At 44.7% G+C, this 13477-nt stretch overlaps 1 protein-coding gene across 3 annotated transcripts in view; it reads left to right on the forward strand.

Moving 5' to 3' along the window:
* LOC126544342 (RUN and FYVE domain-containing protein 2-like) overlaps positions 1 to 13477 on the forward strand; it is a 115070-nt gene that overhangs the window by 68091 nt on the left and 33502 nt on the right. The window lies entirely within an intron of this gene.

Here is a 13477-nt window from a genome sequence, read left to right on the forward strand (position 1 = left end):
AGGAGTTCAAGGGGGGATGCAGGGCTAAAATCAAAATTTTCGCCAGAAACATGCATTTTATAATTTTATTTATTTTGGATTCCTAGATGTATGGAGGAGCTCATTGCCAAGTTTGGTTGCAATATGCACCATAGAAAAGAAGAAAATGAATCCTCTTCTAGAGATGGTGGCGCGCACTCGCCATAGAGAGCGCCCACGATCGCTGCATTCAAGCTGCGGCCGCAAAGTGGGCAAGAAGCTAAAGACTGAGTAAATGCCCACATTAGAAAGTTTATTTTTGGCACTTTTTAATCATGGGAGACCTTTCATCGAGAGTACAGCAGACCTCAAAGTAAAAAATTAAAAAGAAAGGCATAATTCTCGCTGCGGCACCCTTGTCTACGAGCACAGACAAGGGCGCTGCACAGCTCTAAAGCTAAAGAAAAAGCGGAGACAACTTGAAGCAATTTCTGCAGAGCAGGTTCGAATTGAAGAGGAGGGTCAAGTTTATAAAGCAGGGCACTTTTATTAATCATTTTTAATCATTTTTGGTCTTAAGATAGTGTTTTTTGAAATCTTTGAGCTCATTTTTCTCACTTCGCACTTTTAATTTAAGCCAAACAGAACCGTTAGGAAAACTATCATTTCCAAACTGCTTCACCAAAAGGTGCTTACAAGGTGGCTTCTAGACTGAAATTTTGTCAGGAACAGGATGAGGTACTTTTTAAATCCCTATTCTCTAACAAAACATTTTCAGATGTCCGACGTATAATGACAACAAAAAAATGAACTTCGTTTTTAGAGTTGACATTTTTACAGAAATGACAAAGAATACATGAACGCAGCTGGCCTTGTCCTGCACTATGAATCATATAGAAGGTGTCTAATCACAAACGTTTAATATATCTTCATTATTTTTGAAATGTTAGTGATAAGCTGACACACCTGATTGTTTAATATTACAGCTATAAGAGTTTTTTCTTTTCGTGCTAGGGTGCTGAAGTTTAGAACATATTCTATCACAAGAAGATAAACCATCCCTGAAATTTTTATCAAAATTGGTGCAGCAGTTCAAAAGTTGACAATTCACAAATCTCAAAGTGCAAACAATCAGTGTGTCAGCATGTCGTCACTTCATCTGCTTCAAGAAGATATCTTTCCTAGGTCTGGGTGCAGTTCAGTAGTGCCTCGTTGTACAAGCCGTGATGGTTGCTATGTTGCATGTTTCGTTTTTTTTTTCTTTGTTTTTTCTGTTCTCTGTATTTTGTCAAAACAGGTCGAGCAATTTTAAATTACTTCAAGGCATCGTATCAATGTTTACAAACTTTTGGCTTATCATTACAAGTAGATCGATTGTCTCCTTCCTGAAGCCTGCACTAAGTGAGAAAGTTTTTAGATGAGCCTTTTCCTAGTCTTATCCTACTGAAGGCCATCTAGTCTGAAGGTAGGGCTGAAAGTTGTGAACCATGTTCCTTAAATTTATAAGGCATACACTTTCCTAGTCAAAAATACAGTAAAGCCTACATATAACAGAGTCACTTGCAGTTGAAAACTTTGTTCAATAAATTTTTCGTAAAAGGGAGCTTTTTATGTTGCAGCAGTAAAAAAAAAGGCTGCAAGATATATTCAAACACTTATGGTGATTAAAAGCTTGTCTGTAAGCATTTAGGAACAAAATGTTCTAAAGGTACAGGCAATGATTGCACAATCAAACCTGCCAGTTGCAATTTTGTATGTTGCTGGTTATATACATGGCACTGGGCCATTATTGTCACTGCTGGTGCCCGTGCGAACTGTGCAATCAGTTGGCCAGCCCTACCTACTAGCATACGAGTTCTATATATCCAGATATCTGTTAACCAGATATATCCTCTGGTTAACCGCCCTGTCTTTCCTTTGTATTTATCTCTCTCTCTCTCTCTCTCCATCCAGGGCTTAAAGTCTCTCTTCAGTGGAAGGGGGCTTTCATAGGACGGCAACCAGTATAGCATGCACACGCTCACACACGCTTATGTATGTATGTATGTATGTATGTATGTATGTATGTATGTATGTATGTATGTATGTATATATATATATATATATATATATATATATATATATATATATATATATATATATATATATATATATATATATATATATATATATATATATATATATATACACACACACACATGCACACACGGTGTTCCAACTATCATGCACCAAGATTTAAACATATGCAAATGCCAGTAGCTGGACAGAACCAAGGCAATGTTATTTGCCATTGCTTGGAGATACTCAGATTATTTTTTGCATTCTGCTTAATCACATAATTAGTCTTAATTAACTTATCAAATAATATAATTAGATGAGAAGTGTTACTTAGAATATTGTAGAGCAACATAAAGAATTCCCGATACAATTTTCTGTTGCTCAATATGTACTACTTAAAAGCGTTTTTCCAAGCATAAAAGAAGCCCGTGAATACATGCAAAATTGCTGCGTGACTGGCCACTTGAAGCACTTTGTGTGTATTCGCAGGCTTCTTTTTTAAGATCATGCTGCATGATAGTTGGGACACCCCGTATAAGTGAAGCGTTTAATCACAGGATCAGACAGTGAAACGAGTCAAAGAATAGGAGCACGTAATTAATGATTTAGTGACAATTAAATCACTAATTGAAAGATTGGAGAGTTAGAAATGCCCTTCACAAGGCACTATTGGTAATAAAATAACCTCCAGCGCTTGTCAAGTGGGTGCCGCAGTGCTACAGTTGACCTGCTGAGGGGGTGGGGCACGAGCCCCTTGTTAAAAAATGGAGGGGGGGGGGGGCGGGCCCCCGTGACTTTATGCACTGTCTCTCTCACTATTGAATGTTTCACAAACAGTTAGCTGCTCCATCTTGTCAAGCTGTATGTAAGCAAAATTCAGCATTGTTGGCTTTTGTTCATGCCTGCAATGTAAAGTACCTACCGTCAAAAAAAAAAAAAATCTGCTGCACCTTTTTTGCTGATCGTCATGCTACTATGGTGGAAGTCAATATAAGTCACTAGATACAATCGCAGTAGCCGGGGTGAAAACTGCCCGCGATTGCGTCCTAACGCTAAGACTTTAGGCGTAGCGTTAGGACTAGCAATCACTGCATGGTTGTTTTCGAGTAATGCACGAACTTGTTGCAACATTGTTGTGCACAAACTAAATTATACAGCCGTACATGGCAAGCATGGTTGGAACGACAGAAAGTTGAGCTAGTTGGATGGGATTCATGTTAGAAAAATATTCACCGACGATTACGATACTCCCTAATGCAAAATTTCGTGATATATTAGCTGGCGCGGACAATCTGTCTTGTGCCGCGCGTTGCAAACGGAGCGAAGTGTGGCGCGACTGCCTCGCTAAGCTGGAGATCGCCATAGCCAGCGCGTTGGTGACGCGTGGGCGCGATTCACAACAGCCGCCGACGGCAGTCCTCCCAGACGACGCGCGCTACTCTGGTGCCATCTAGTAGCCATCATCGCCGCACTATGCTCTTCTTTAAGGTGGTTTTATCTTGTGCTTTCGCCATACCCTCCTCCGGTTGCCGCCTCGTGGTTCCGCTGCACCCTCCTCTCCGCTTTCCTCATTGCCTCTTTCATCCCCCGTTGCGCTGCGCGTTCGCTTTCATCCTTCGCTGCGCTCGTTCGTTTGTTTACGCCGAGGCATAACGCCGACGCTCGCCGCAGGTACGGGTGCCTAGGAGCTGCGCTTTAAAAATGTCGCAGTTTTGCCCGAAAGGCGAAGCATCGATTGCGATAGCCAATTAGTGCATAGCTATACGAAGTAAGGATAGTAGCTTTATCGGCCGTATAAGCTTGTAAACATTCGTTTACTGACTAAATTAGCAAGCATGGTGTCACGTGCGTGCATGCAAACATGAACACATATTACTCGATGACCGCGGACGCTCGCTGTCAAAACGCTGGCGCGAGGAAGAGCGGCAGCAGCAGTGAGCGAATTGCCCTTCGTGCTTCCTCTCGTTTCAATGTGAACTAAGCTGCGAGAACACAGCGCACGCGAAGCTATCATACCTCAGCGTGCCTCGACTCTGTACTCGCCGCAGATGGCTTTCTAGATGGCGCAGGCGCGGCCGCGCTCAGCCGCGCCATACGCAGACGCCGCCGGAGTAAAACACCCGTGCTGCCTTGCGCGCGATTGAAGACGGCGCGCTTCTTCTGCGCCTTCCGCGCTTGTGCGTGCGAGATCGAGCCACCATCGTTCTCGGCTCACACTCGCACACTTTCACTCGAATCCAGAGCATACAGCGCGCGTCCACGATGTTACCGCACTTGGACTTTGTACAGACCATCACGGCGGCGGCGGCGGCGGAAATGCGCTTGGAGTGTCATATAGTTGCTATCGCAATGATGATGATGACAAGATGTACTTATTGAGGGATGGCTTGAAGGCCTATAATGGGGAATCGGAAGAGGAAGGGGTATCGCAAAAAAAAAAAAAGGCGTATCAGTAGGCGTATGTCGTTAACCGGAGAAACCGTCTAACCGTTCATTGCACTGTCGCATTGTAAATGCCCTCAAAAATTTGATGACAGAACAGTTTTATGCAGGCATAGGAACGAATAAGCGCGTCTTATGATCGATGCTTGGCATATTAATAATAGTGGAAGTGCGTGTGTTAGTCAGCCTTCCATATAAAGATGAAGTACCGGATCTGAACCGTTATCTTTCGCGTAGGCCCACGCAAGTCCCATTGGCGATTATCGCTGCCTCTCCTGAGCTTACGCAGATAAGTCTGACGGGTGGCGTCGCCATTCCTGAGTATGCGCAGATAAGTTTTGTGTCCGTCTTTGCCGTCACTGCGCGACTTTTCATTTGATAGTCAGCGCAAGGTCGACCTTCGTGTTGTCCGTTTTCCTCTTGTTTCCGTGTCTGTTCGCTTAACTTTTTTCTTCACGGCGGCCGCATTTCGATGGGGGCGAAATGCGAAAACACCCGTGTGCTTAGATTAAGGTGCACGTGAAAGAACCCCAGGTGGTCGAAATTTCCGGAGTCCTCCATTACGGCGTGCCTCATAATCAGAAAGTGGTTTTGGCACGTAAAACCCCATAATTTAATTAATTAACTTTTTTCTTACATTAAGCATAGTTGCGTGCTTGCCCTGCTGTGTTTGTATATGGAGTTCGTTTAAGTAGAACGATAACAAGCGCTGTTGCCGCGTGTTGGCACACGCTGCATTGTGGCGTGACGCGTTTTCTTTTCTTTTTTTTTTTTTGCGCTAAAGCCTACTGTGTGGTCTGACATGTTTATGAATTGCTTCATTCAATTGTAACGACCACCACGATTAAGTACATCTTGTCGTGCCACAAATGCCGGAGGTCTCCTTCTCGCTCTACGGCAACGCTGCTTTCGTTATGACTCTCTGCTCTGGCAAAACATCGAAACCTTGGACTACAAAACTTTACATCCAACAAAGTTTTTAGCTTTGCTGTTAACTTAAAATGAGTTTTGACTTCAGACTACATAATAAAGTCTCAAAAGGATCACGCATTGAAGGCAGAACTTCACGCTTATACCGTGCAAACACGTGTAATGTCCTTTTCGAATCGTTTTCTGAAATAGAAGCATACGAAATGCAAGAACATGGGAACAAAAAAAAAAAAAGCTAAATGATCACTCTATTGTATTTATTTTTACTTATCCTTATTAACTTTGTCGCGCCCATCGCCATTCATCGAGGCACCGCTATAACTGATCAGCACGGCAACTTCCAACCCGCGCTGTGTATACGACTTGCGACAACGCCGTTTGCCACTCAGCCAGCTATACACTGTTGTAACCTGTCAACCCAGCACTGAGTCGATGAGAATGTGCGATGACGCCAACCTACAGGTTAGGATGCAAAGCCAAGTCGTTTTGTTCAACGACCAGCAATTGTGCTTGCCACGATCGCCCCCGCCGAGTTCTCATTTTGTTTTACAGGCACAGGTTCGTCAACTAAATAGTTTGTTCCGTTGTGTTAATCGTGAATTTTCTGCTTGTATGTCTGACGCCACTTCCACGTGACAGGAAAGTGAGTTTTGAGCTACATGGCTGCTTTAAAAAAAAATTGCGAACACGTCCCAAAGCAACAGCAGGCATCTGGCAGACGTAGGGCCGGGCTCCGAGATCATTTTGACCACCTGAAGGTATTTAATGTCCACTGATATCGTTATAATATTTTAACGTATATGAGCATTTTAGGATTCATCCCACCTTGGAACACGACCAAATCACGACCGGGAAACGTATTCGCGGCCTTGTGATGAGAAGCAAACGCCTTTTTACCCGCATGCAGCCACTGTTGCCGGTTAAAGGTTGTAGCATAAGGTGTAGGGCAAATTACACAAAGCAAGTATAAACTTCACAGAGTTGTAATTAAACTGTTAATTAGGATATCGATTTGGGCGAGTTGATCGAAGTTCATGTGAATGCAGCTCAAAGCGCCGAAGTGCGGGAAGACATCTGTGTGGTTAACAGAAAGAACTATAAACACAGGCGCTGGCTATACCAACCTTTTATTGCTCAAAGAACCTATACGGGAGGTGATCATTTATAAGTTTTCCGGAATTTTTAAAAATCGCCTGTGACTGACCATAATTCTTGTCCTTGACTTGAAAAAAAAAGTTATAGGGTTTTACGTGCAAAAACCACTTTCTGATTATGAAGCACTCCCCGTAGTGGGGGACTCCGGAAATTTGGACCACTTGGGGTTCTTTAACGTGCACCTAAATCTAAGCACACAGGTGTTTTTCGCATTTCGCCGCCATCGAAATGCGGCCGCCGTGGCCGCGGGATTCGATCCCGCGACCTCGTGCTTAGCAGCCCAACACCATAGCCACTAAGCAACCACTACGGGTACTTGGTTTATTCGAAGAGACGGACGAGAAAACGATTCACATATTCAACTAATTAACAAATGTTCACTAATTAAACAGTTAATTACCTAACGGCGCATATTGCAATTTATAAATTGGGCTGGTGAGTTTCCAGAGCGTGTCCACTAGAAATTATTCTCCAGGATGGCACCACTTTCGAGATATTTCCCAAAGTGTGGGACGAAATACATAGGTGTTCTAATTACTTTTATGCTGCAATGCATAAAAAAAGTTTTGTTAAAAAAAATATAAGTGGAACATAAGCGCATTTTTACAGCGACTTTGATGGCGCATATCTCTAAACTGGTCTCGTTCTGGAAACTCATTCCAAGTGGATACACCTTGCTAACTCACCGGCTACAATTCGTAAATTGCCGTATGTGCATTAAGTAACTAAGTAAGAAGTTAATTAATGAATCTTTGTGAATTAGTTTATTGTTTTGTTGTTTTTTTTTTTTGCAAATGTCAGCCTCTCTGTAGCTCAAGCACTAGAATTGCGTTATCTACAATAGGGGATTTTTTTTAAAATTCCGTAAAACTTAAAAATTATCACCCCTGTATAAGAACCTCGAAAGTGGGAGGGCTATCAGAAGAACCTAAAAAGTGAGAAGGTGATCAAACACGATTTTGCAGACACGTGGCAATATCGGCAGGTCCAAGAAAACAGTAACAGCATTTTGAAAGGAAGAGCGGATTCTTTTTCATGTAAAGTCACCGATGGTGGACTTCCGCAACTGTCACCATATTTTTATACAGAAAGGGTCAGAGATTTCGCGCATGTCACGATCCTGATGCCGATCTAGTACAGCTAGTACATCTAGTACAGCTTGTGGCCGTTAGTGCGCTGTAGAGACTTTGTTGCAATTTTAAGTGGTGTGTTCATATATATATATATATAGTGTGTGTGTGATAAACGCGCCGATTACCTCAGGAGAAAAGACATGCTCGCCGTATCGCGATGCACCAGAGCTGTTAACGCGTATTACCATATTGACTAAAAGAAAGCACCGATTCACTCGCACACCGGTCAAATCTAGGATCACGACGCGGTTGTGTTGCTTGCTGCCAAATATATACGTAATTATGCGAATGCGGTCGGCAGTGCAAGATAGATGGCAGGTAGATCGCACCGCGTTGAATACAAGTTCTTCGTTGGCGGTTTCACACGGGTTTGGCGTGCGTGGGATCTGGTATCTATCTGGCCTCTCTGGCCTCTTGGTCAAAAACGGCCCTTTAGCGCCTACAGAGTAAAACTGCTGTGGAGGACGCTCTTTTCTGTGCCTGTAACCAGGGGCCCTATAACGTAAAACTATTCCAATATGTTTCTATTCCAATCTCCTGACGTCAAATTTGCGTAACCACCGACGCAAGCACCGGGCGGTCACCCGCAGGGTTGTCTAAACAGACCAATCAAACGCTCTCCTCGTTCATAGGAGGTCACTTTTGTTTGCTGGAAAAACGAATAACATTGCCTACACTGAGCGGCTTGTCGTATCTAATTGGCTGACAAGAGGCGAGGAGAACGCTCAAGTGGACAGGGATTCACTGGGGCAGAGCCAGTGCACTGAAAATCGATAACCGGATGAAGAGGGTGGTGCCGGCGTCTGCGATTGGTCGGCTTTCCCTTACTTAGCTTGTGGTGGCTGGTCGAAAATCACGGCGGCATGCAACGGAAGCTTAAGAATGACGCTAAAACTGACCCTCAGCAAAGAAGAATCGGCAGAATGAGGTGGTAAACGTGCCGAAAGGGCTCGAAAACGTTACACGGCCACGCAAGAAGTTTTATACGCAAATACACCCATGCTCTCCGGCAGGTGCGAGTAGCCAGCGTCTCAGCGATCGGCGGCAGCCATCTTTTATTCCTTTCGGAACGGGGCAGCCTGCGGCTATTCCGAAGAAAATTCAGTTTTGTTCGGCATATTAATGCATCTTTATCGCGTACACGTCACTTTGACGCGGTGAGTTTGTGCGGTTTTGTGACGTCGCGTGACAGGCAGGTGAAGTGGGTGCAGCCCAAAAGCTTTTTACCAATAGCCGAGGGCTAATGGCGAAAAGGGGTCGAATCAGAAATAACTGTTTTTCTTTTTTCTGTCAAATCATGCATAATCAGTGCGTACACATCATATCAGGTGGGGAGGTATCGCGGTTTTCGTGACGTCGCATGACAGACAGGTGAAGTGGGCGTGGCCGAAAAAAGTTTTTGACCGATCGTGGAGGGCTGATAGCAGAATTCGAATAGAAAATTTTGGAATAGTTTTACGTTATAGCGCCCCAGGCGCAGACGCCGTCAGAATTGATGACGTCACGGCCAGTTGGTGCAAGGATTTCAAGGCGGCGTCGCCACGCGTCTTTCGTTCTTGCGTTGGCTTACTTTTCATTTCATTTATTCAACCTTAAGGGCCCGAAGGCATTACATAAGGGGGGGCGTGCATCAAAGTCGAACAGCTTCATAAGAAAGTTACACAATAAAGTGCACAATGGTTGTAATAGGTACAAAAAAGAAAATATCAAAAAAGAACAAAACGGAATATATACACAGTACCAACAAGGCGATAAATAAATAGATGTGGTGTTCATGTGGTTATGCTGGCATTATCAAAATCGTTTAGTTTTTCGCGAAATGTTTTGCGGTCGCTGCACGAGACAATGTCATCCGGGAGTGCGTTCCAAAGTGTTATGGCATGGGGGAAGAATGAGCTGCTCATCGCCGTCGTCCGGCACTTTATCGCCGCCAGGGGGTGAGTGTGAGATAAACGGGATGATGTTCTGAACGGGCGTTTTAAGAGGGCGTGTCCTGAATGGGTGAAGTAAAAGAAAGTGTGAAGAAGGCAAAGACGAGAAGTTACGCGCCGTGAAGCAAGCAGTGGAAGAGACAAAGTTTGTTTTAAGGTGGTTACGCTGATATGTCTTGAATATCGTGACGTAATGAAGCGAGCAGCGCGGTTTTGTATGGCTTCTAAGCCATCGGCGAGATAAGCTTGTGAGGGATGCCAGATGGATGATGCGTACTCAAGTTTGGGTCGCACATACGTTAAATATGCTAGTTTTCTTATTTCAGACGATGCGGATTTTAAGTTACGTCGTAAATACCCTAGTGTGCGTGAAGCTTCGCAGCGAATTGTTTGAATATGTTTCACCCATGAAAGTGATGGCGTCATATGAACATCTAGATATCTGTAAGTACACGTGTGGTCAATAGGAACAGAGTTAATGCGATAAGTGTGGTGTACGCTGGTGTGTTTGCGCGTGAAGGATATTACCTTGCATTTAGTGAGGTTAAGAGGCATGTGCCATTTTTCGCACCAAGAAGCGATAGTGTCAAGGTCGTGTTGTAGGGCGATTGTGTCGTTAGATGTATGAAGGGGGTTATAAAGAACGCAATCGTCTGCAAAAAGCCGCAGCTTCGTTGATATGTTAGTGGGAAGGTCATTTATGTAAATCAAAAACAATAGAGGAGATAAACCTGCGCCTTGGGGAACCCCGGAAGTTACACTGGTAAGGGTTGACTGAAAATTGTTAGCATACGTAAACTGAACGCGTCTCGTTAAAAAATTTTCAATCCATTTGATAATCTCGGGGCGGATACCGAGGGAGGATAATTTTGCAAGGAGATGGTTATGAGACACGCGGTCAAAGGCCTTAGAAAAATCTAGAAAAATTGCATCTATTTGGAGGTGATCGTCCATGTGTAGTAGTAGGTCGTGGGTAAATTCGGCAAGTTGAGTTTCGCAAGACAAACATTTACGAAAACCGTGTTGTAAGGGGTAAAAAAAATGATTGATTCTAGGTAATCCATTAGGTTAGATGCTCAAGGTGCTCAACTATAATGTGCTTACGAATCGCTTCCTAAAGGTGAGAGTGGTTTTTGATCAACTATATGGACACTCCAGGCGCATTTTTGCCATTGCCGTCGTTGTGATGATGTTGAAGGGGGCGCAGCGTAGTGCTCCGGCAGGAACTGCGCATTTCGCGACCGAGCGCAAGGGGCACTGTCGATTGCGGCTCGATCTCACCTGTCTTGTGTGCGTTTCCTTTCTTGAAAACGCTGCGCTCGCTACTTTCCTGTCGAGAATGCTCTGTCATGCTGATAACGCGTATGCTATTCGTTACTTGGAAGTACCGGGCTCGCAGCGTTAACGGAAATGCGGGCAACGTTGTGAGGCAAATATACATCCCAAAGGGTGCAAACTTTTTACAGCGAAAGCTGCATATGACTAACTTTCCGTAGTTTTTTCGGCGTCCGATAACAGAACCGTACTTGGCGATTTCTAACAAGCCCATACGGGTGCAGTGCGGCGGCGCAAATGTCAAAATGCGGAACAGATTAGTACGCTCGCCGTGAACAGTAGCGTGAGGTCAAGGTTATCCAAGTATATAAGTAGGAGAGGTATCGGCGCTAAAAACAGCTGCGTTATCGATGGGGCGGACACGTGTAGTTCGTACATCCGAAGAACAACATGCGTACGACGTGCGCCGGAGGCAACACCAACGAGAATGTAAATGGCGCCGGCTCGAAACCACGACAGACGAAGAACGTTCCCGCGATGCTGAACGAAAACGACAATCGCGAGCCCGGGTACCTCCGAACGAGCAACGACGCCAGACTCGCAACGCAAAAAATGTCAACCATTCCACTCTGTGAAGATAGAATGGCAGCAAAAGTACTTTACTTTTCGTTTGAGAGCTTTGGCTGTCGTCAACTTTCGCTGCCATTCCATCTTCAGAGAGTGGAGTGGTTATCATTTTTAGAGTGTAAGAGTGCTCGCCTGGCGACAAACTGATTTACACCTTTGACGGTGTTAAAATGTTTATTGTGTACTGACTTACTCCGATACTAGTAATCGCCATTACCGCAACGTCGCTCTTAGCACAGGAAATCGTGCAGATCGCACGCACTGTGGAAATCGGTGCGAACGAAGCCTCGGTAAGCCGGCTCGACAAATTGGCGCGCCACAACACGATACGAGACGCGCTGTGTGGATTTCGGCGACGAACGCGTCCCGCAGCCGTCCTCGGCCATGGCGGCGGACACAGAAACACGACACAGCGACGCCACCGAACACTCACAGTGTCTAAACTTTCGGACGCCACAAAGAAAGCTTCGCTCATCACGACCTTCGCTCATCACGAGATTTATCCCACTGAAACTGTACAATTGTGGTTCAGCAAGTACTGTTGCAAATAAACGGCGGCGCGGCGGCATTGGCTTCTTTTTAGTTGTTACTTGTGTCTTCAGTGTCAGCTATCACGGTGTGCTCTTTCATGTTTAGTAAACTGTTGCTATGAGACGCGACCCATGCTACAAGCATCCAAAGCGCTAGGTTGCATGAGGAAAGCTGGTAAGGGTGTCCGTCTGTCTTTCCTTGCGTGCGTCTGTGGCCTAATTTGACAATGTACATCCTTTAGTTGGGCAATTATTTGACTGAAATGAGTTGCTAAGGAAATTATAGGTTGAGTGCTTGGTAGAACGTTTTACACAGGCTATGCATTCCTATAAGTAAAAAAATATCAAATGATATGTTGTCACAACTAATTGACACGGGATATCGCACGGAAAAGGGATCTAAGTCAGACTCTGTTTGAAGAGTTTGTTGAAGAGCATCCCAAAATATGGTGACATCTTTGTAGCTTGTAAAACAATGTTCAGTAGTTTCGCGTACATCGCACAGACGACAATTAATGGATCATACGAATATGCCTATTGAACGTAGCCATGCAAGTTCTGACGGGCAAGGTTTCAGAATGCAACATTTAAAACAATGACTGTTGATGGAGACGGTCATTTTACGCGATCAAATTGGCCACACTGAACAAATTTTCTATGGTGGTTTTCTATATTGGTGCGATTATCCTTACCATCGTTTTAGCGTTTCCTTCAAAGCTTTGAGATTTGGTTGAGCAGCATGTTCCAAGGATGAACTCGCTTGTAGCGTTGTCGCTGTCGCGTGAAAGATCACTTGTAAGGGGTCTATACTTGTACATACTACACGTACGTACATACTTGTACATACTACATGTACGAGCCGATCGCGAAGAGCCGGCCTCTCCAAGAAGCAAAAAATGCTGGTGCAAGCACTGCTTTCCACGCGAACGAAGGCGAAGTGTTAGCATCTCCTTGTGTTGGAAATGTTCTTTGGCGAGTATGTTTTTTGCTAAGCAGCATTCAGCGTTCCAGTAAGTACGTTTCCCGGCAAACAACTGTAGTGTTATGTTCCTGCATGCCTCCTCGTAGAACGTAAGCGGTGATGCGATCTTCAGCATTTGTGCGCTACCCCAAAGCTGTCGGCAATCTACACAGACGGTTTAAACGCGGGAAAAGTTTACCGGCTGTTGTAGCACGTGTAGTATAGAACCTTCATCAGCGCGCCATCCGCACGCTACTCTCGAATTCCGTCGGCTGCGTGGGATGGTCGGTTTCTTATGTGTGCGAGAGAAGGGGGAGTGCAGCGTCTTGGCGTGAGCAGGCTTTCCAACACATGCAGACTTTACGCTTGCACTGCGTTATGGTAGCTGCATGCAGGCTGTTTCACAACACACGTGCGAATAGAAAATTCGCGGCGCTTGGCGATGAAACCTGCGTCAAGGGTGGGCGATAAACATGC

Source organism: Dermacentor andersoni, chromosome 1, assembly GCF_023375885.2.
Source record: "Dermacentor andersoni chromosome 1, qqDerAnde1_hic_scaffold, whole genome shotgun sequence".
NCBI classification, from domain to species: domain Eukaryota; kingdom Metazoa; phylum Arthropoda; class Arachnida; order Ixodida; family Ixodidae; genus Dermacentor; species Dermacentor andersoni.